The sequence below is a fragment of the Simochromis diagramma genome, unplaced genomic scaffold (assembly GCF_900408965.1).
Source record: "Simochromis diagramma unplaced genomic scaffold, fSimDia1.1 OVJJ01000348.1, whole genome shotgun sequence".
In the NCBI taxonomy this organism is placed as follows: domain Eukaryota; kingdom Metazoa; phylum Chordata; class Actinopteri; order Cichliformes; family Cichlidae; genus Simochromis; species Simochromis diagramma.
The window spans coordinates 517,815-539,951 of NW_024386755.1; the positions used below are offsets into that span (position 1 = coordinate 517,815).

Consider the following 22,137-nt stretch of genomic DNA (forward strand, 5'->3'; position numbering starts at 1 on the left):
ATTAAACAAATCAAAAAGCAGAGCAAGAGAACTTGGTTCCAAAGCAGAACGGGGATGAGGAGAACCGACAAGCGGAGTGCGAGATGTGGGAGACACGAAGCAGATGACGGAGAAAGAGTAAAAAGACCGAGTGAAGGCGAAGGCAGCGGGGAGCGCTTATTCACAGACAAGCGAGCAGACACATGGCTTCAGTCTGCAGGGCGTTGGTAGGAAGCCAAGAGGAGTCTCGTCACGAGATGGTGCTGCATGTCATGACCTAAGCAGAGCAAGCAGGACACCCAGAGGCTCAGATCATCTTTGCACAGATTATATCTATTGTACAGACAGCTGAAATGTTCAGAACACAGGAGGAGCCCATTAGAAGTTTAAAAAAATATCCAAACATTCACATGGGCTTACCAGCAGCCCTTTCCTGCTTAAGTTGCATCTGCTCTGGCTCAATGAGTACCCTCACTCTAGTTACTCGTATGGCAATATTTGTAGCAAGTCTGCAAATTATAGCACCTGAAAAATTCCCACATATCTACAGACAACAAAAGTTCATACATAATCTTTCTGATAAAACTGAGGTGGTACTTTTTTAAATAAAAAAGCTTTTATCATGAATACACCACCATCACTATCCAAGCTAAGGGGTCATTCTCCTTGTTGTGGTGTGCCTGGTTTCACTGCCAACACGCCACTAATGAAAGTTTTGGGCGAGACTCCTTATGTGTGATTTAGACTTCTGCAGGAAATTTACACTGTGAATTAATAATGTAACTGGAAACCCCTTTTAAACCCTTTAACACAATAACGTCCCATTAGATGGTGGGGTGGCTGTAGCTCAGGCGGCAGAGCAGGTCAGCCACTAATCAGAAGGTCGGTGGTTCGATCCCAGGCTGCCTCCTGGCTGCATGCCAAATATCCTTGGGCAAGATACTAACCCCATGTTTGCCTACTGGTGGTGGTCAGAGGTCCGGTGCCAGTGTCCGGCAGCCTCGCCTCTGTCAGTGTGCCCCAGGGCAGCTGTGGCTACAATGTAGCTTGCTATCGCCAGTGTGTGAATGCGTGAATGACTGAATGTAGTGTAAAGCGCTTTGGGTGCCTTAAGCGCTCCTTAAGGACTAGAAAAGCACTATACAAATGCAGGCCATTTACCATTAGCACAGGGGTGTTCAACTCCAGGCCTCAAGAACCGGTGTCCTGCAGGTTTCAGATGTATCCTTCATCCAACACAGCTGATTTAAATGGCTAAATTACCTCCTCAACATGTCTTGAAGTTCTCCAGAGGAATGAATGATTTGATTCAGCTGTGTTGACCCAGGGTGATATCTAAAACCTGCAGGACACTAGTCCTTGAGGCCTGGAGTTGTCCACCCCTGCATTAGCACTAGTTTTTTAATATGTAGAGTTCATGCTGCGGCAGGACCTAATTGCGATCTTTTCCTAAACCCAACCCTTTTGGTGCTTGAAGCTAACAAAAGCAAAAGTGAACAGTAAGTAAAAAGAGGGTTCCCACTCAAAATACGAACTCCAGTCTTCTGATAGACATCATTGCCAATGCCTAAAGTGGGGATTATGTTTTCCCTCTCTGCGAGTTTGCTAGCGTCTGCTTGGGTCCCAGTGATGTCAATGTCATCATGAGACAGTCAGCGAGAGGGTTCATGCAAGAGTGTGCATGCCTGCCTGTTTTCTGTGGCCGTGTGGACTCGTCTGTGAAGAATTTACATTACAATGCACCGACTATGCATGCGGCCAGGCAGCGGACTTCAAAGCAGTATAATAGGAACGACTACTCGCCTGTCGGGTCTCCAGCTGTCCGCAACCAAGTATAACTAAGGCTTTAAATGCACCTTCCTGTTCTTTCAATCAGGAGCATTTTTTGTTGGTGTCTAACATTGCAGCAGTTATTACATAATGGCACTGACATCAAAGAACACCTTGCACATATGTGCAAGACCCCAGCGACTTTGACAGAACGGCAGTATTTGATGCCCTAGGATTGAGCACAGGTTAGAAGTGGGTTAAAAGGCTGCTGTTATATCAGCATTTGAATTCCAATTCCAAGACACAAAGCCATGTCCCAACAGACATTTTTGCAAAGACAGATATCGCTATCCGGTGGAGAGAAAGCGGGTTTCAGGCACTTCCACGCTTATAATTTGGAAGCAATGTCCATTTTTTATAGCGTCTATGATGGCATCAACGTGAATATAAAGAGGCAATTTAAAGTTTCAACCCCACACCGAAAACACTGGTTGACATCAGTCTGTGTTTACTGTAGAAGTGTTTTTGGAACTACTTTGTCCTCCACTCCCACATTGTTTGACATACTGACAGACTGTGTAATGACCAGCTGATTGATAAACAGCTTTGCCTTTCTCAGGCAGTCTTGCCAACCGACCGCTTATTTTCGTTGCTTCTGGTGGGAGTGACTCGGATATTTATTCACTCATCATGAGATACACAGTCTGTTTATTGGAAATCTCAAACACATTGCTGTTTATCTCAGTCATGCTGGAGGACATTTTAGCAACTTGTCCAATTAAAAAATGGATGAACATGGGGATTATGTCTGTTGTTTACTACGGTGAATGGACCAGCAGTGTAATGAGGTGGGTGCTTTGAAATATGTAGTCAAACTTCAGACGGGCATTTGTAAGCAAGTTCGGGCTGGCGCTGTGGAAGTCAAAAACCGTGTGACTGCTCTTAAGTGTCAGTCTGACTTGCTGGCTGGGGCTGCTACACCGAGCGCTGAGGGACCGGGGGACCGCTTCTCACTTTATCCTGGGGGAATCATTCTGAAGAGCTGCAGGAGAGTCAAGGCAAAGGTGGCCTGACTGGAAGGCAGGGAGCTGGAGGCTTGGCTGGTTCGAGGATCTGGGTGAGTGATGAGTCAGTGTGTTATCCAGAGATTTTAGTGTGTGATCAAGATCTGGCTCTGATGACAGCCACTTAACATGGACACTACTACTATGAAGGATCCAGCTGAGTCAGAGCTCTTCACGTGTTCTCCACAATAGAGTAAAGTTGTGAAGAAGGGGAGGATTTCCGGTAGCCGGAGAAGGTTGTTTCAGGTTCGGCAATGGATGTTGCAACCATTGGACGCAACAAGAGACCTGGAACTGTATCTATCATTGGTACTGCAGCTGTGAGTACTATCAAAACTGTAAAGACTAAATTAGTTATTATGTTCGACACTAAATTTGCCACAGATGTAGATGCAGAAACGCGTTCTCTGTATCTTAAAGAGAAACTTAATAGAGATGTCACCCACCAGAAAACTGTCAATATATGCAACAAGCTCAGTTCTTTCAAGGTTACTGCTGAATGTAATGACATTAGTGAAATGGTCAAAAAGTGCATCCAGCAGGGGAGATAATTGCATCTCCTGGTGTTAACATATTAGCATGATGATGTCTCTTCAGGTGTTGTCTTACAACTGTGGTGGCCTGCGTTTGGAACAGGGGATAAAGCTCGACATATCGTTGTGGACAGTTTTCTTGCAGAATGGGACATTTTATGTTTGCGAGAGACATGGTTACCTAAAAAAGACTTGGGAAACTTAACTACCTTTCCAAAATTTGATGTCAGCACAGCTATAGTCAGAGACAGAATAGCGGGGGTGAATGTGCTTTGGGGCAAAGAAAAATGATGCTGTGATAAAGTCAGTTAGACTGGATGATCAGCTGGTGTATTGGTATACAATATACGCAGAAAAACAATAGTTTTGTTATCCTTAATGTTTATACTCCCTATAATCTTTCAGCCATGGATGAAAGACCTAAGCAAGGTCCAGAGTTTGAACAGAAGAAACTTGTGAATTCCAGATATAAGTATGCTATTCGCTTTATATTTAAAACGAGAAAGTTATGACTCTATGGCCAGGACAATGCTGAGTAATAAAGTCACAGATTTTTGGAAAGAAACCATCAGCCATCAAGGCAAACCATCTCTACCGTGTGTGGTTGAAGATATTTCTGGGGCAGATAATATTGCAGAATTATGGAGACAACATTACATTACTGCATTATGGATCACATTACTGCAGCACATCTAAAAAATGCTCGTTTAAGCTCTTTTAGCACTCTGTTTCCCTGGTTTTATGATCCATACCAGACTCAATGTTGTGTATTTTGCTTTTCCCTGTTATTAAGGACAAAGCTGGACTAGTGAGCTGTCTGGGTGATTATAGGCCGACTACACTAGCCAGTATTTTATCTAAGGTTCTAGAAAGAATCCTGGTTGATAAAGTGTGTATATCTCTTCTCTGGATAATCAGTTTAGTTTCAAGCATGGTATCAACATATGTATATGTGGATTTAAGAAAACAGTGAACTTGTATAGGACCAAAAATTCATCAGTCCTCATGTGTTTTATTGATGTGTGTAAAGCTTTTGATCAAGCAAACCACAGGAAACTATTGGTGAATTTAAACAATGTGTTCCTGGGTACATTGTGAGGGTTCTCTTTTACTGGCATGCTCATCAGTAGATCCAGAAGGTACATGTTGCATCCAAAGATGCAATGAGAATCCTCCTTAAAGTGCAAGTCAGATGTTTGTAAGTGTAGGGGTTTGTACTTTAAAAGCACTTTTCAGAAAGTTAATGTTCACTTTTATAGAAAGTTTGAATGGTTCTGCTAACAGTATAATTTTAGCGCTCATGAATCCTACTGTGAATTTTTCCTGTTACTCATCCAGTCTAATGAATCAATGGTTGAAGTGTTTGCGTAAACTGATTTCTTATAACTGCGCTATGTGTAATATAAGATTTGTATTCATTGTAGATTCTATTTCTAATATTGTTTCGTGTTTTAAATATATATATACATATATATATATTTTATGTTGTGCTTTTTCTGTGTAATCATGGACTTAAGTCTCTTAATAAAGCTTGTTTCCGTCAGTCCTAAACCCATTTGTCTCTCCCCTGCTATTTTCCTTCATCTCATTGGTCACTGAAGGTGGCGTCCTGTGAAAGAAGCACTGGACAGGTTGCTGTCCCTAAGGCGATGCCAGCGTGTGCCTGAGTCAATTTGTCATACATGAGTCACGCACACTTTAGCAGTAATATAACACTCCTTCGTGTAAGAATACACACGACCCTGACTGTAGAGTCCCTTCTACAGTCAGGGTTTATATGTATGTGTGTGTGTGTCTACAGAAACACTCAGGCTGTACGTAAAACGTGAGCTCTAACGTACTTTGGCAGCAGATCATGTGCGCTTGCTTTAGTTCTGCCTGCGAGTGTGTGTGTTCTTGTGCATCACCTGCTAGCAGTGATTTATTCTTCCCATTACGAGCAGCGGCCCAGGTGTAAATCGAGTTCTCCGGGATCACATGATGGACTGTGGCACTGCCTTTTGGTACACACAGCCTCTGAACACAAGCTGTGATATAACACTCGCCACTTAACTACTGTCAACACATCACTCATTCTGTCGCTATGGTCCTCCTTCCATATGCGGAAGTGTCATTTGTCAGCTGCCATTGGCCAGCACGAGACTGCTAAACATGCAAGTCCATCCTCCCACCTCCTAATATTGATCTCCAATAATCGAATGGAAACCGGCGCTTGATAGAAGACAGGTCGCTTAATGAAACAGACTTTCAGGCCTGTCCATTTGCAATACGAATTACCTCATGGGTTTAACTGACTGAAATGTTAAGTGAGCGATTAAAGCTCTAAGTACCTCATTGACTTTTTGCCTGTTAACATAAACCTTGATATTAATTAGCAGGCCAAATATTTATTCTTACAATGGCTTTCTCAATGAGCCACCCCAAAGACAGTAAAATAAAAGTTCAGTGATCAGCATCACCATTTATGAGCAGCAGTGTTAAACAGGTCCATTGACAGCCCTAATAGGCATGACTAGAGACAATACAAGAGAGAACAACCGCCCTCAAAGAATCCAGAATAAAAGCAAAACATTGAAACAATGAACACTAAGATTAAAGTTCATAAGATAAAAATATCAAGAAGCAAGTGACTCTCTGAAGCTACAAAACATGACTCTATGATACTAATAGTTCAAAGACATGATCCTCTCCATCTTTCAATTTTTCAATTTTATTCAGAATCTGCTGGGAAAAAGAACAACCTTAACCAAGCATTTGCATGTCTTTCTATCACACATTCGCTCTCTGGAGCCATCAGGACAAGTTTCTCTGGCTGATTTTCAGTCCTTATGTTGAGCCTCTTTAGGTGGCACTGCTCGTTCTTGGCTACCTGACAGAGGAGCCGGCGTATTTATGGAGTAAAGGCGTAAAGGAGTTGCATTTGCTCGAATTTTCTCATAAATAATTTACTTTGTTGACTTCAGCAAATTCTTAAACTTAGCCAAATTGTATTTTTAAATTTAGTTTGGTACTTACTGTCTTTAAGCAACTGTGACCACATAATTCATTGGGATTAATAAAGTATTCTGATCTAAGGCCGGATTTAGACTTCTGTGAGGAATCTTTGTAGAGACTATGACCAATGTTACTGCCAACATTTCTGCTTGTGCTGCTACATTATTAATGTGTTAATTACCATGTGGTCGCGTCCTGGTGTTTTATATGCAGTGCAAGTTGACAAAAACGAATAAAATGCCGGGACTTTTCCCCCCTGCTGGTTCCTGCTTTTTATTGTTTATTTCAGGGGCAAACATACTTGTGATTCTAGTTTTTCCACTTCTTTTTATGTTTCCTCACATTGCATAGTATTTACAATCCACTTTGGGGGAATTTGTGAGTCCTTATATTGATGCTATGATTATTGCACCTTATATTGAGATGATGATGGTTATTCTCACTCTGTGAAAAGTAGCTGCAAATGCAAAGGAGGAACTGTCAGTACTGAAGAGAACAATCCCAGAAGTTGCGAGGTGCATTGACCTGATGTGTAGTTACATTTCTAGGGAGGTGCATGTTACATTACAGAGTAGGGTTTCAGAGGGGTTTGCAGCTGTGACGTTGCTACAGCATAGATTTCCCGGTGAAGCATAAATCCCCAGTAATCAAACAGTATTTACGCTGGCTTTGAACAGTCACACTTGAAGACAGGATAACAAGAGTCCTGATCTGTTTAACCCTTTCATGGATGAATTATGACAACCTCAATCAGGATTTTTTTTCTTAAGTATTTTTATTAATCTTTAGGCATGAAAAAAAGATTTTTGAACTTCATTATTTAAACATGCACTTTTCTAAGAGTTTGTCCACTTAGGAGGACAACATACATTCTGAATTTGGTGTGGAATGACACATCAGTGTCCAATGTAGTGGTTTATGTGCAAGTATACCATCAACACTGACACAAATACAAGAAAACAGCCTTTGAATAGCTGTCACTGTAGTGACCACTATGCGTGAAAGGGTTAAATTCCCAAACTGTAGTTCGTTCAGCTCTCGCTGTTTCTGCTTTAAAAAAAATGTAAAGAATTTACTGTAAGCCTGACCAAACGCACCCAAAGGTTTTCAGACACTGTTAGATGATCTGACGAGCACTTTGTCTGGAGCATTTTGAAGCCTTCGAACTGCTTAGATGTGCATTTCAAGTAGGCCTTCCAGCTTCAGTTCATTAACGTCTCCCTTCAGAAGAGAAGATGATGGAGGATTTCATTTGATCTCAGCGTGTCTGTGCACATGCGGACTTTTCAGCAGGTACTTATCAATACTGTATGTTTCCAGTCAAGGTCTCCATCTCGTTCTTGACAAAGGCCTGCTCTCTCAGTGGGATTCCTCAGCACGGCTCTTGTAAATCTCAAGAGTGTTCACTCAGGGAGCTCATCCATATATATGTGTGCATGTATCTGTGTATGCCACTTTATCAGCACACTCCAATGCATGCATTAAGCTAAAACCAATATTTATTAGTGACCTTTGTTATCTGCAACTCGATGCGTCTCTGGTTGGTGGCAAGTTTCAGCTCTGTTGTCACATGACCTTTAGATCATGGTGCATTTATTTAGCAAGTCCCTGTGGAGCACTCGCAACCCCATAGAGGCTACGCTCGATTTTGTTTGTACATAATTAGAATTAGCTCACAAATGATGCTATATTGCAGGAAAAAAAAAGGAAAGAGGCTGCGATATCGAGTCGCTTGCGGCAGATTCCCCTGCGAGACTGTTAAAAAGACACTCTAACAGGGAGCCAAGTGAGACCGCCAACATGTATTCCCTCTATCCCTCTCTGTCTCTGCTTTCACACTTCCTTCCATTCATATGTAATGACCCCTGAGATGCTGCCGGCTGTAATGTCAGCGCCTTCACGGTGCTACCACACAACACTTATTAAAATGACCTCACATGTTATATTGCCAGATTATGAATTACTGATGGGAGTAAGACTCATGCCATTCCTGCTACATTAGATGGCTCCTACACAGCTGCTGATAAAACTTTAATTACATGCAGCATCTGGAAATGAAATGTCAAACATAAGTTTATTATTGACGGTGCCTCACAAGTATGCACTAGTGTTCCTGCTAGAGATACAAAGATCCTGGAAATGAGCCCTCAGAGCAGGAAAGAGCTGCTCTTTAGCTGCTCACAGCCTTTCATGGCTGGAATACTACAACCAGCCTCCATTGGGATTACTATAGAGGCAGAGTTGTAGCTGGGGGAGAAAAAGAGAGCAACTGCATGTAATTACACAGCTTGTGTTCTCATTTCTTTTTGCTTACACCCCGTATCTACTTCCTCCCCCATCCTCTCGCTGTACCCCAGCTGCTTATTCTTCCTTGCTTCAATCTCACGCTCCACATATGCTAAGGTCAGGGTTGACATGGCATTTACTGTCATGGTCCTGGGTCATTAACCGAGCACCCACACTGCGTGCTTAACATTTATATGTTCTTAATGTATTTTCATTAGCGTACTTAGTCTCAAGCTCGTAGTTCCTGAGGATAGTCTTATTATTCTGCATTCCTTGCGTTTCTATTTGTTTCTAGCTCCCTTTTGTTTCTTGTTAAATCTTCTTTTGCTTGATTGGTTACACCTGTTTTATTTACCGACCACCTAATCAGCCTTTGTGTATTTGAACGCTCAGTTTGGGTCTGTCCCTGATTGCTCTTCACTTTCTTGCTCTGTTTTCTCTGAGGAATTTATTCCAAGTGATTTTGAATATTTGGATTCAGTTCAGCTACGGTTTAAAAAAACATTTCTAAACAGCATTAAAGGATGATTTTGATTTTAAATACTGTGTACTGCATTTGGGTTTCACAGCTGCCTATGGCATTTACAGGCTGACAGCTTACTGGTTACACTGTAAGACATTATTTAAAGTAAATGTTAAACCTGCACATTAATGCCAATCTGCTTTGTGCATCTAGGAGGGCATCAATTTATAAAAACATCTCAAGGGTGGAGGGGATGAAGATTAGAGCAGGGGTCAAAGTTCAGAAAGAATTCACCTTGCAGAGCCTCAGAGGGAAGCTGTCCCTGTCGGGGTGACTCAGCAAGGCTTATGGGTTTAGTGTTAGCACCTCACTGGAGGACGGAGCAGGTCAGTGTTAGAATGATACTGAAGGGTTAGTTTAACCTGGACAATACCACACACACACACACACACACACACACACACACACACACACACACACACACACACACACACACAAACATGGGATCCACCCTGGAAAAATGTCTATCTAAGGCAATTTAGTCTTATCTTCATTTATAAGATATTGTTTCTTTTTAAAGCTCTGCTACATTAACTTTGGTACCCTGCTGTAAAAAGTAATTATAGTTGAAATATCTAGAAGGCTTTATTGTTACTTATCATATATGTGCTTGTTAGTTCTAGACTGATACATTTTTCTACCCTTCCAGGCAGTCATTAGCTTTGTATCACTTGAGAACAGTGCAGTGAAAATCATTTTTGCCAACAGCAGTGTAAATCCAAGTTGCAACTGAATCCTTAGCAGTTATCATATGGTTCGCTCTACTTTTTACAAAATGGAGTGGAAAGCAGAACCAGTTGTGTCCCTGGTGGTGCATCCACGCACTTCTGATTCACCTTAAGTTATTAAGAACCACCTGCCGGCATCCACTGTTGTGTTGTCACAAAGTCAATACCTTAAAACCCACCCAAGAAAAGCAGTCCCTGTGCTCATCTGTATTACTGCATGATACTCAGAGTGATGCAATGAATTATTTATCATAAACAAACTTCACATCACTGCATGCTGGTTTTCATGCTTTAGCGGCACAAGCTGAATCCAAAGTAAAGCAAACATCACACCTTTCGGATCCCTGATTTTTTTTTTTAAAAGCCAGACAATGAGTTTAAACTACAAAAATCACCTCTACCCACAGTAAATGTGGTTTTGGGGTATTGATGTAACTCACAGACTGTAAATAAAAGATGGATAAGATGATGGCCCATGAGGTAATCCTCTAGTGGATTCTCATTGTGAAGCTGGAAATGGTTGGTTGGTTTTTCAGGGCCAGAAGTGACCATTTTTAGACTGCCAAGTTATTAGCTAATGTGAGCTACCCTAGTCAAAAAGCTGCATCCATAGACAGATACCAAGATTTGCTCATTGCCATGTTGGATGACCTAGTTTCAGGTTATGCATTTCAGATTCTACTTTGCTATACAGAGGAGTTCATAGATGACACAGTAACGCTAATGTGCTTGGGGATCTTGTGGGTGCAAAACAAGCCCAAATTATTACCCTTTACTACCGTGTTTGACAGCTGGTATGAGGTGTCCATGGAAACCCTTTGCAAAGTTGTGCCTTTTTTGGCTTCCGTTTCAGACGCCATTTACTTTTTTAAATTCAGACTTTGTCCTGCCAAACCTTTTTGACCTTTTTTGCAGGATTGTCTCGTATAACCAGGGGTGCACATAAGTGGTCCGCAGGTGCGCATTCGCTGTCAAAATAAAAGACGCACACCAGATAAGAAGTTGCAACGCGCGTTTGCGTACATAAGATTTTCTGGAGGAGGACAGACATTTGTTCAGAACTCTTAAAGATGTCGAAGAAGCTCCTTTAAGCAATTACTTTGGTGTTCCTCCACCTCCAAAGAAATGTCAGAAGTCCGAACCGTAAAAGAAGCGCGTATTCTCGGAAAAGTGGTTGCAGGAGGTGAGCTGGCTTCAAACAAATGATGAACGCACAGAGATGTGGTGCAGAATATGCTGTGAAAATCCCACTCTAGCGGACAAAAACAGTGCCTTTAATATGTACGCAAACGCGCGTTGCAACTTCTTATCTGGTGCGCGTCTTTTATTTTGACAGCGAATGCGCACCTGCGGACCACTTATGTGCAACCCTGCGTATAACAACATTGTCACCACCTTTTCCACCTCAAGGTGAACTTGTTTCCTTATACAAATAAATGGCAGTATAGTGGTACGCAGATAGTATGCGGATTGTAGGCAGTGAGCATGACACCAAGGATTTGCAAAAAGTCTGATTCACTTTTTCATCATCACTTTTTTTCACTTTTTGTGCAGGGTAAGAACAATTCCTTATGCATATTAGTGACTGAGTCACTATTGTTCTACAAGTCTTTTTGGTTTATTCAGATTAACTTTGCAAACCTAAGCCATGCTGCCATGTTCTTTGTAGAGAGAAAAGTCTTTCTACTGGTAACACTTCCAAACTAGCCACACTTGTTCAGTCTTTTTCTAATTGTTCTGTCATGAACTTTAACATTTAACATGTTAACTGCGGCCACTAGAGTCTGAGATGTAGCTTTTGCATTTTTTTGCATTTTCTCTAAGCAATACTCGGTCCGACCTCGGAGAGAATTTGCTGCCACGTCCAATCCTGGGGAGGTTGAATGCTCCAGACCAGCAAACTGCCAGGACTTCTGCTTTTACAGCAGTGGTCACACTTTCTAATTATCAGTAAATCAAATGCATTTGATTAGCAGCACTTGGCTGCTACCTCTGCTCTTAATTCCTGTGGAAACAGTAAGGTTGTACTTAACATCGTCCAGGACTGGACATAAAAGTCCTGTGAAATCTTACTTCTTCACATGATTGTATTTAATGCACTCCTATGCATGTAAACACAGCTGTTACCAAGGGAGACAGTTGTGTTTGAAATATTTAAACATCTGATTACAGTGGAACAAATTCCCATGTAGGGCCACCCAGAATATCTGTAAGTGTATGGTGCACGCAGTGCTTACAAAACACAGTGAATCTGTGATTTAATGATAATGAAATGTCATTAAAACTCATCCTTGCCTGGCTGTTTTCAGTGCTATAAAAAGGTTAGGAAGAGGGGAAAAAAAGCAACTTACATAAAATACGAGGGCTAAAATTACAACAAATATCTATCTTTGATCTTTGTTTGGAACAAGGCAGAGCATCAGCTTTTGATGTTCTCTCACTTGGGTCTATTTTTGTGAGCTTGGGGCTGTGAGATTATTGTCTTATTTATACAATATGCTTTTGTGAGACATGACTAAGAGCATTACCATGCAGGCTTTGTAAAGACGCTCCATTTTATTTGATTGATCATCATGTTTGTCTGTTGATCAGATAAAACCACTCCTCTACACATCATCATGTATCCTGTTATCTCATCCCATCTCGCTTTTTGAAGATGAAAAGGATATTCTTCTGACACTGATTTATCCCCCTTGCACCCCACAAAGCAACTCCCATCTTCGGCTGCATCTTAACACTTCGCTTGGATTACTGTTAGGACCACTTGGTTTGTGGTCGATCCATCTGTTTCTGCTGTTTATAGTGTGCGTGTTTGATGACTATTCCTCAGAGGCAGTATCAGCTTCTGCACAGTGCAACTGACTCAACACGAATAAACAAATAGCGAAAGTGCACACACCTTACACCTTGCTAAGACACACACAATCTCTGCCAGGACTAACATGCTGCACCATCTGATTCACTGCCTTCTCACACAAATGCCCCTTCACACACATGTGCGCACTCATAACCAGATGGTCATCCAAATATACAAACATGTGCGTAAGCTTGCAGTGCGGTTACTATATTTACTCATCACTCAGGGGCAGGAGCATACACATAGACACGCTTTCTCACACGAACGTGCATGCTGCCAAAACTGTCGCAGTCCCCATGTCTGCAGCTGATCATATCAGCAAGCAGATAGGGGGTGACAATGCATTCACACCTCGGCACACACACACACTCCACGAAGCACGATCCCATTTGCAGATTCTTCAATTAAGCGGTGAGGCAGAGCTGCAGGGAGCGCACTTTATTCTCAGCAGTAGGTTGCATTTGCACCACTCTCGTAGCTAATTATGAAAAAAGAGATACTTGGTAGACAGTGTTGTGAGGTGAATATAGATAAATTTAGACTTCACAACTTGTAGAATGACAGCAGAAAGGATTTGTGATGCTGGCTGCAATTTACTGGAGAAAGCTGTGTCTCCCAACAGGCATCTGTGTGGCATTTATCGAGGCTCCATTCATATCATGTCACATGGTTTCGATAGAAGCTTGAAATAGTTTACTGTAGGCAATTATCACTCAGTTATTTCTATTTAAATGAAATACTAAGAAAACATGTATTTACTACAGGCAGTTTGTGATCACACCTCTGAAAAGCAGGATAAAACCATAGACTGTATATGAAAGATGGAGAAAGTTGTCTGTTGCCATTTTTAAGGCAGCCATGCACTAAACATGCCCAGGTTTATATTTTATTCCTAAATGAAAAAGCTAAATAAAAACAAAATTAACATCTTGCTCTTTCTATCTGCAGTTTGCATGTTCTTCCCGTGTTAGTGTGGGTTCTCTCTAGGTACTCTGGCTTCCGTCCACAGTCCAAATAAGTGCAGTTAGGTTAATTAGTGATCGGCCAAAGGTGTGAGTGTGAATGGTTGTCTGTCTCTCCATGTTAAGGCCCCAGTATACACTGCAATGGTCCCTTTGCTTGCTGCCGCAACATCATCTCATAGTCACTTGTTTCTATCTCATCGACTTTTGCTAAATTTTTTACAGAAACTCTCAGTTTTTCAAAATGTTCCAACATGTCCCTCTGTATATCTGTATATCTCTGAGCTTCTGTACTGGAATATCATTAAAATTGTGGTAAAAACTGAAGCAAGCACACGCTCGTGTCTTTAAACCAGCTACAGTGGCAGCTTTTATTCTCATACTTTATGTTGATCTTTTACATCTATATAATACGGAGCCCCGCAGGGGACATGGGAGAAAAAAAAAATTAAGACGGACTTTTGCGAGATCTCGCAAAACTATCTCGGGATCTCGCAAAAGTTTTGCGAGATCTCGCAAAACAAACTCGGGATCTCGCAAAAGTTTTAGCCGCATTCTTCCCGTTAGCTCGAGACCTACTACAGCCGGGAGGAACACCGCTTTCCCGGCACATCGTGCCTTGACCTCCCTGTCGGCTTCGAGCCGGCGTCCGAAGAATGCGGCTAAAAGTTTTGCGAGATCCCGAGTTAGTTTTGCGAGATCCCGAGTTAGTTTTGCGAGATCTCGCAAAACTTTTGTGAGATCTCGCAAAAGTCCGTCTTAATTTTTTTTTCTCCCATGTCCCCTGCGGGGCTCCGTAATATAAAACCCAGGATTTAAGATCATTTAAAAATTTTTATGTCACGTGTCTTTCAGTCATTCATATTTGTCATTGATTTGCATGATTGCATGATTGTAGAAACACTGTATAAAAATAGGTATTAGTAATATTTTTTTTCTGGAGTGTGTTTTGTGTGAGTGGGTTTGGGATGTTCCCTGCATGGCCATGTGCTGTCTGCTTGTGTGTCATGGAGGCTCCCTGCATGTGCCAAAGAGGCTGATTTGGGCTGGGGCTTGGCACGGGATTGCCACGGTGGGTGGGGAGTTGGCACGGACGGTCTTAGCTCGGGATTGTCCAAAACCCACTGATTTAATCCGGATTACGGCCATCATTTCTCTCTCTCTCTCTCTCTGTCTTTCTCTATTTCCCTCCACTGACCCCCACTCCCACCCCCGCTCCATCCCTCGTCTCCTGCCCACGCAATCGCTCGCTTCCTCTGTCCTGCTGCTCTTTCTCCTGCTCGTGCCTCACTCCTCCATCACGACCTTACAACCTACCCCCCCAAAAACCAACGCTCCCACTGGCTGCTCTGTTGCCATGGTGACTCATTTCACTCCTTTCACTTTTTTCAGTCTCACCATTGATACAGAGTGAATGATCAGTGAGTCAATTTTAGAAAGTCTATTTTTAATGTCGTGTTCTCCCATTGAACTCTATCACATGGTCTGTTGCCAAGGTAGAGCTACCTGAGCATCGGCAGGAAAACAGTATACTAATCTAATCCCCATTAGTGATACAACACCATACAAAACTGTAGTCACACCACTATGCTGGACATTTTTGTAAATTACTGTAGTGTTCTATGAATACTGTAAAGTACTGCAGATGGAAATGCCTTTGAGAAAAAACCCAGCAAGCTAGTGTGCGTTGTCTAAATTTAACACCTTACTTTTTCCTTTGGCAAATGGAAAAATGTATGAAAACGTAAAAGTTAATTCATTAATTTACTTATGTATTTATACTGCTTTCATTTAATTTGGTTATGTGTTTTGACCTTGATTTTCATGTGTGTGTGATGCAGTTTTGACTGTTTGTAGGGCAAAGATACGTTTTAAGGTTTGCTGTCCAACAGACCACCAAGACCAAAATCATTGTTTGTCAGTCTAATAAATAGTAGCAAAATCGTGGCAATGCATTCACACCTCGGCACACACACTCACTCCATGAAACACGATCCCACACTGTTACAAAAATATCTTAACAAAACAGTAATATTCCGGCAGCTGGGGCGCCAAAATACTACTGTAAAATAACAGAAAATAACTGCCCCATAAAAATACGGTCATTTTCAGTAATGGTGATTCAGTTTGTTGCGCTAATTTTACATGGGATCTTGCCTTTTCAAGTGATTTTAAACATTAAATTAGGAACATGTTAATGTGATTAAACAATGAAATTATCCATAAATAGGAAAAACCAAATCCTAAAAAAACAGTAATATTCCGGCAGCTGGGGCGCCAAAATACTACTGTAAAATAACAGAAAATAACTGTCCCATAAAAATACGGTCATTTTCAGTAATGAAAATAGAGTTTGTTGCGCTAATTTTACATGGGATTCTGCCTTTTCCAAGTGCTTTTAGACATTAAATTAGGAACATTTTAACGTGATCAAACAATGAAATTACCTATAAACAAGGTCAATGAATGTGGCAATATGAATCATAATACGTAAATGTACAGAAATATACAGTTAACAGTTGGTTTAAATAATAATGGATTGCATGCCCTGGGACAGACTGACAGAGGCAAGGCTGCCATAACGCACCATCACCAGTAGGCAAAGAGTCTTGACCACGGACACAATACCAAGAGTGTCCGAGCCGGGGCTCGAACCGGCAACCTTCTGATCACAAGGCGAACTGCCAGCTCTTGAGCCACGATCGCACTAAATAGCAATGATAACAATACTTATGTGATGTAACACAAGCTTATAGGGATCATGTTATATACTTTTCCATAGCATTACATTTGAATTCAACAGTTCGATCTTTCAAATAACGGACAGATATTTGTGAAATCATGATACATTTGTGAATGTATTTTAACAATCTAAATATGCATATGTACAGACAGATACATTTAATAATCATGACAATTATGTTTTATTACATTACAGTGATTTAACGTTAATTTACATTTGAAATGTGAAATCACAGTCTATTTACGTAACTTTAATGATATTCTAGAAGAACAGAACGAAACTGTAAAACGCAGTAAAATACTTTTATATTAGGATTTTTTCCTACAGTACAGCCATACCCGCGACCTTGTGGTTGTTAGTTCACATTCATTGGCCGATGCTTAGCGTCATGTTATTATGTGTCCCAACATCCAATGGCATGTCACATTGTTTTCATGGCCACACCCTCACCCCAGGTGCAGAGGCCTATTTCTGTTCAGGAATGTTGTGAATACTTTGAGATTTATATTAATTGCAATTCCTACCTCTACATTTACTTTTTAAAATATATAATTAGCACAGCTAATATACAAAAAAATATATTTAAAAAACAAGTAAATTGTGTTTTACGATATGTACAGTGATGTTATGTTATTTTACCTTTGACATATAAAATCACAGTCTACTTATGTAAATTTCATGATATTCTAGAAAGACAGTACAAAACTGTAAAATATACAGTAAGATACTTTGACATAACTATTTTTTGGAACAGTGCATTTGCAGATTCTTCAATTAAGCGGTGAGGCAGAGCTGCGGGGAGCGCACTTTATTCTCAGCAGTAGGTTGCATTTGCACCACTCTCGTAGCTAATTATAAAAAAAGAGATACTTGGTAGACAGTGTTGTGAGGTGAATACAGATAAATTTAGACTTCACAACTTGTAGAATGACAGCAGAAAAGACTTGTGATGCTGGCTGCAATTTACTGGAGAAAGCTGTGTCTCCCAACAGGCATCTGTGTGGCATTTATCGAGGCTCCATTCATATCACGTCACATGGTTTCGATAGAAGCTTTTCACTTCAAGCTTTCTGACAATAAATAGCATGTGAAATCTTAAAGGGAGAGCTTAGCAGGGAATGAAAAGAAATAGTTTACTGTAGGCAATTATCACTCAGTTATTTCTATTTAAATGAAAGACTAAGAAAACATGTATTTACTACAGGCAGTTTGTGATCACACCTCTGAAAAGCAGGATAAAACCATAGACTGTATATGAAAGATGGAGAAAGTTGTCTGTTGGCACTTTTAAGGCAGCCATGCACTAAACATGCCCAGGTTTATATTTTATTCCTAAATGAAAAAGCTAAATAAAAACAAAATAAACATCTTGCTCTTTCTATCTGCAGTTTGCATGTTCTTCCCGTGTTAGTGTGGGTTCTCTCTAGGTACTCTGGCTTCCGTCCACAACTCATGTCTTGCCAGATATCAAGAAAGACGAGAAAATCAATTTAGCAAGCAGCAAAGGTGAATAGTCAGGTTTGCCATGTTAGAGAACCGCAAACTGTTAGTAAACCGCTACGGAGCCCTGATGCCATCTGACTCGAGAGCAAAGGTCCGGTAACTATTTTCACTGGTCTCTGTATTAGAAATTCATCTTCTCCTGAGATGGCGGACTCAGCAATGTCAGTCACAATCGGCTTTGTGATGCCCTGTAACAGCTGGAAGAGTGCGTGTATCTGATTAAATGTGTGTGTGTATGCACGCACATGTGCATGGAAAGGTGTCCTGACAGAATTGGTGCTCAGTGCAATCGCTGGTGTTACAGGTCTCCGTATTTTAGTTTAGTTCGTTTAGAGTGTCTGTGCATGTGATTATATATGTGTGTGTGTGTGTGTGTGTGTGTGTGTGTATGTGGTGAGGTGGGTGGCCATGCAGGATAAAGGTCTGTCAGCAGGGGAGAGGGCAGCCCCCTCACTCCTTCTGTCGCTGGCCTGAAGGACCGGAACATCCCCCTGGGTGTGTGTGTGTGTGAGTGTGTGGGTCTCAGGGTTCCTGTATGAGGCTGGATCCAACCTGGTGCCAGATGACCTGCTGTGAACTACGAGCTATTGATAAACCTTGGCAAAGGAACAGACAGACTGTGAGAGAGAGTGTGTGACAAGTGTCCATCCATATTTGATGTGACAGGATTAAATCTGTCCGCGCTGTTGGTTGGATTTGGGTTAACAACTGGTTTACTTAAGACACACAGGAGAGATAAAGAGTTGAACCTTTCAGAGAAAAAGCAGAAAGAGAAGCAGGATAAAGGGTGGCGATGGGGTGCAAGAAAAAAATCAGCAATATTTTGTCTGTTGTATTGCTGAACATCATTAAGAGCTTATATACCTAATAACTGTCTCCAAAGTGACCTACATGACTTTTTTGTGACCCTCTGAAAAGTACTTTTTTCTGGGTCCAAGCCTTAACTGCCTCAGCTGAGGCACTTGTCCTTTCAACATGCTGCAGTACTGTGTCCCTTCTTTTTCTGAAGCGCCATGGCTCCCAAAAACTACTCAGTTCTTATTCTACCCCTCTACAGCTTTTTATTAGCACTCATCTGCAGCCCGCCTTTAAGCTAAGCTTTTAAAAACTCACGGTGTACACCACAGCCCTCAGGCTCTCAGTGTCCCAGACACCAATATTTTAATGCTTCAGAAAAGATGAATCACTGTCTGCCCAACTATGAAATCAGTATAGAGATTAATTTTAGGATTATGAGTCTTTAGTAAAAAAATGTAATTCAAAATACAGCAATATTAAAATGACTAATCTCTAGGTAAACAGTTCATGTAGAAAAGGCAAAACATTGACTGAAATGCAAACCACAATCACTGGTTATTGTCAGACAACAACACAGCTTTTTTATTAGCTTTTAAAAATATATGTGGTTGTATAAACTATAGCTGGTGTGTGGAACAGGAAATCAGCAGGATGTTCACTGACTACACTACAAAACCCCAAAACAGCAGTGTATGGAGGGCTCCCAGATTGTTAAACTTGTCCTTTTTCCACCTCTATGGCAAACCTTAATGCCTAAGTTTATTAAAAACTCAACCCTCAAGGCCTTTACACACTGGACGTGTAACATCCTGGAAGTATTGCACCTATTCCTGATGCTAGTGTTCACACCAAGCACCTAAATTTGAATTTGCGGCATTTATTTTTTGAACCAAGCCCAATTTTTCTGATCCGATATGGCAAATCAAGCCACTGCATTTTGCAACAAGTGCACTCTTAGCTCAAAATATGTGTCGGAACTGAATACACAAAAAGCAAAATAATACGATTTTACCTCAGACACTGAGATAAGACTCTGCTCTGGGGCAAACAGGTCTCTGAAATGATTCCTCTTACTCCTCAGATGTGGACCCAGCTCCGCCAACAAGAGCTCAAACTGTCCCACTGACATCCTGAAATATGTACTAAAGCAGTCATGATGCAGCTTCAGCATTGTCTTCTTTTAGCATGCTAACAGCTAGCTGTCAATGTATATTATTTTATGACAGTTATGCAATCTAGCCAGCATATAGCAGAACCAAACAGAGTCATTTTTTTAATTTCCCGTCTCTAGTTAGTTTTTCCTTTGTGATAACGGATGAGGTCATTTTCAGTTGCTCTCTATCAAATGTGACACTTGAAAGGCATTTTGAAAGACAGTTCCAATGAATGCAACCATCCAGCTCCTCTAGAACCGCTCATGTCAGGAAATTTAATTTATAGTGGAGGCACAGCAAGAAGATAACCTTGTTCCACTGCTCTCCATTTGAAGTCAAAAAGCAATTCAGATCGATTATCAGGGTCAGTGAGGGACAGATCTGAGGTGAAACAGATGACACAAGATGGAACTGACTGGTCAGTTTGTGAGGGACAAAAACTGATGGATAACAAAAAGAAACGAGCGGGTTGGGGATGTAACTAATAGAAACTGAGTGGCAGCAGCGATGCGGGGTTGACAGTGGAGGTAGTGGTGTGACGTGCAAACAAAAGCCGAGCTAAGCACTGAAGCAACAGGTATTGAAGGAGACCAAAGGTGAAAGTCTGAAAAAGATTAGCAGGTTAGCCGTATCAATGAGCCTTACATCACAACCCGAAGCAGCTGATGGACTCCTCAGCCTGCAGAGACAGAGCTCAGAGCTTTCTCTTTGACTTAATATCACTGGGGATTTCATAAACTGAAACTGTAGCATTAAAAGTCGAGACTATGTATCCATATTTTAAAATAGTTGCTGTATCTTATCTCTAAAACTTCCTTTATCTTCTCACCTTAAAATGCAATAACTGTGGAGCCCGAGCCCCCCTTTCCCACCCCCACACACAAACACTTAAAAGCAGGGCCAGTATATTCTGGATTTGAAAATCTGAATTACTTCTAAACAACCTCAACATTGGATAATTTGCTGTGCCTTGCTGGCATAATTTACTCTTTCAGTGAACTCTTCTTTGGGCTTTTTGCATGAAGTGAACTTGCATCGAGCCCTTTGAGGCACCGAAGCTCCGCTCTGACTGGTGCGACAAATGCGCCCCCCTGCTCGGCTGAAACACGTTCTTTAGTTGACTTAGCTTCTAGTCTGCACACTTCTTTCTCTTCATCTCCCTTCATTTTCTGCCCCTTGCCTGTTGCCGTGGTAACTAACAGAGGGAAGTTGAGTAGAGGGGAGATTGAAGGGAGAGAGGGAAGATAGGGGTGTGTGTGTGTGTTTGCTGGGTTTATGGGTAAAAGAACCACTGCTGCGCTTCCTCATCCCTCATCCCTCTTCTTCTTCTTTTTTTTTTATCTCCACTGCCACATCTTCCAATCTACAATCGTGTGTTCCTTATTGATCCCTCGAGCCACTTATTTTCTGTCCTTCCCCTCCTCTTCCTCAATATCCGCCTCAATATGAGCTTAAGAGAGCCTCAGCTCTCTCATGATCGCATTCATCCACAGTTAATGAATTTTGTGATGTTTTTCCACCATATTAACATCTCAACCTTTCTCCTTGTCTAACACAGCACACTCAAAAATGCCTTTCCACAAACATCATAACACAGAGATCTACATTTGTTCATCTGCTATGCCTCATTATTATCTGAAACTCAGCTCCAGCGCATAATGAGAAACAACTCCCACATCACCTCGATTTCTATTATTTTTCAGGAAAGTTTAATTGGAAAAGACTGACATTAAAGATAGATTAAAGATTTCATTTCTAATACCACGGAGGCTGCACTGTGAATTGCATTTTAATTTCTCTGAAAGTTGAATAGTGTTGATTACCAGGGCAGCAGCAGCAGCAGCATTGCGTGTGATTGTGTCCATGTATGTCTGCATACATATGGAGAAACAGATGGAACAAGATTTCTCCAGTCACATGTCAGAGCTATAATTTTTTTCATGCTATTGTACATTACATCAATTTTTTTTTACAATTAACTGCATGCCTGTAATGAGAGCTTTCAAAACATACAACCACCCCTTTAGTGCTAGAGCTCTATTGTCAGATAATGAGAAAGAGAAAAAAAAGATGGCGGGTCAGGGACTCGCAGTTGCTGGAGGAGAGGAGGCGTTTTGGAGTTGGTGTAATGTTTTTGCATAATCACCAATAAATTAGTCAAAAGGAACAACAAACACTGTCTGCTGGGAACCGAGGGTGTGAGTGTGCTGAGAAACGTGTCTGTAATATCGTTCAAGCATATT

At 41.3% G+C, this 22,137-nt stretch overlaps 1 protein-coding gene and 2 long non-coding RNA genes across 3 annotated transcripts in view; 2 read left to right on the top strand and 1 right to left on the bottom strand.

The window, feature by feature from the left end:
- Positions 1 to 22,137, top strand: part of LOC120729022 (gap junction delta-2 protein) — a 30,166-nt gene that overhangs the window by 2,298 nt on the left and 5,731 nt on the right. The gene's annotated exons all lie outside the window — the stretch shown is intronic.
- LOC120729043 lies at positions 14,264 to 15,813 on the top strand. Its single transcript, XR_005694839.1, has 2 exons — positions 14,264 to 14,364; positions 14,408 to 15,813. It is a non-coding gene; the product is annotated as an uncharacterized LOC120729043 (long non-coding RNA).
- Positions 15,695 to 16,116, bottom strand: LOC120729048. The gene is made up of 2 exons (XR_005694840.1): positions 15,983 to 16,116; positions 15,695 to 15,755 (listed from the first exon to the last, which is right to left on the bottom strand). It is a non-coding gene; the product is annotated as an uncharacterized LOC120729048 (long non-coding RNA).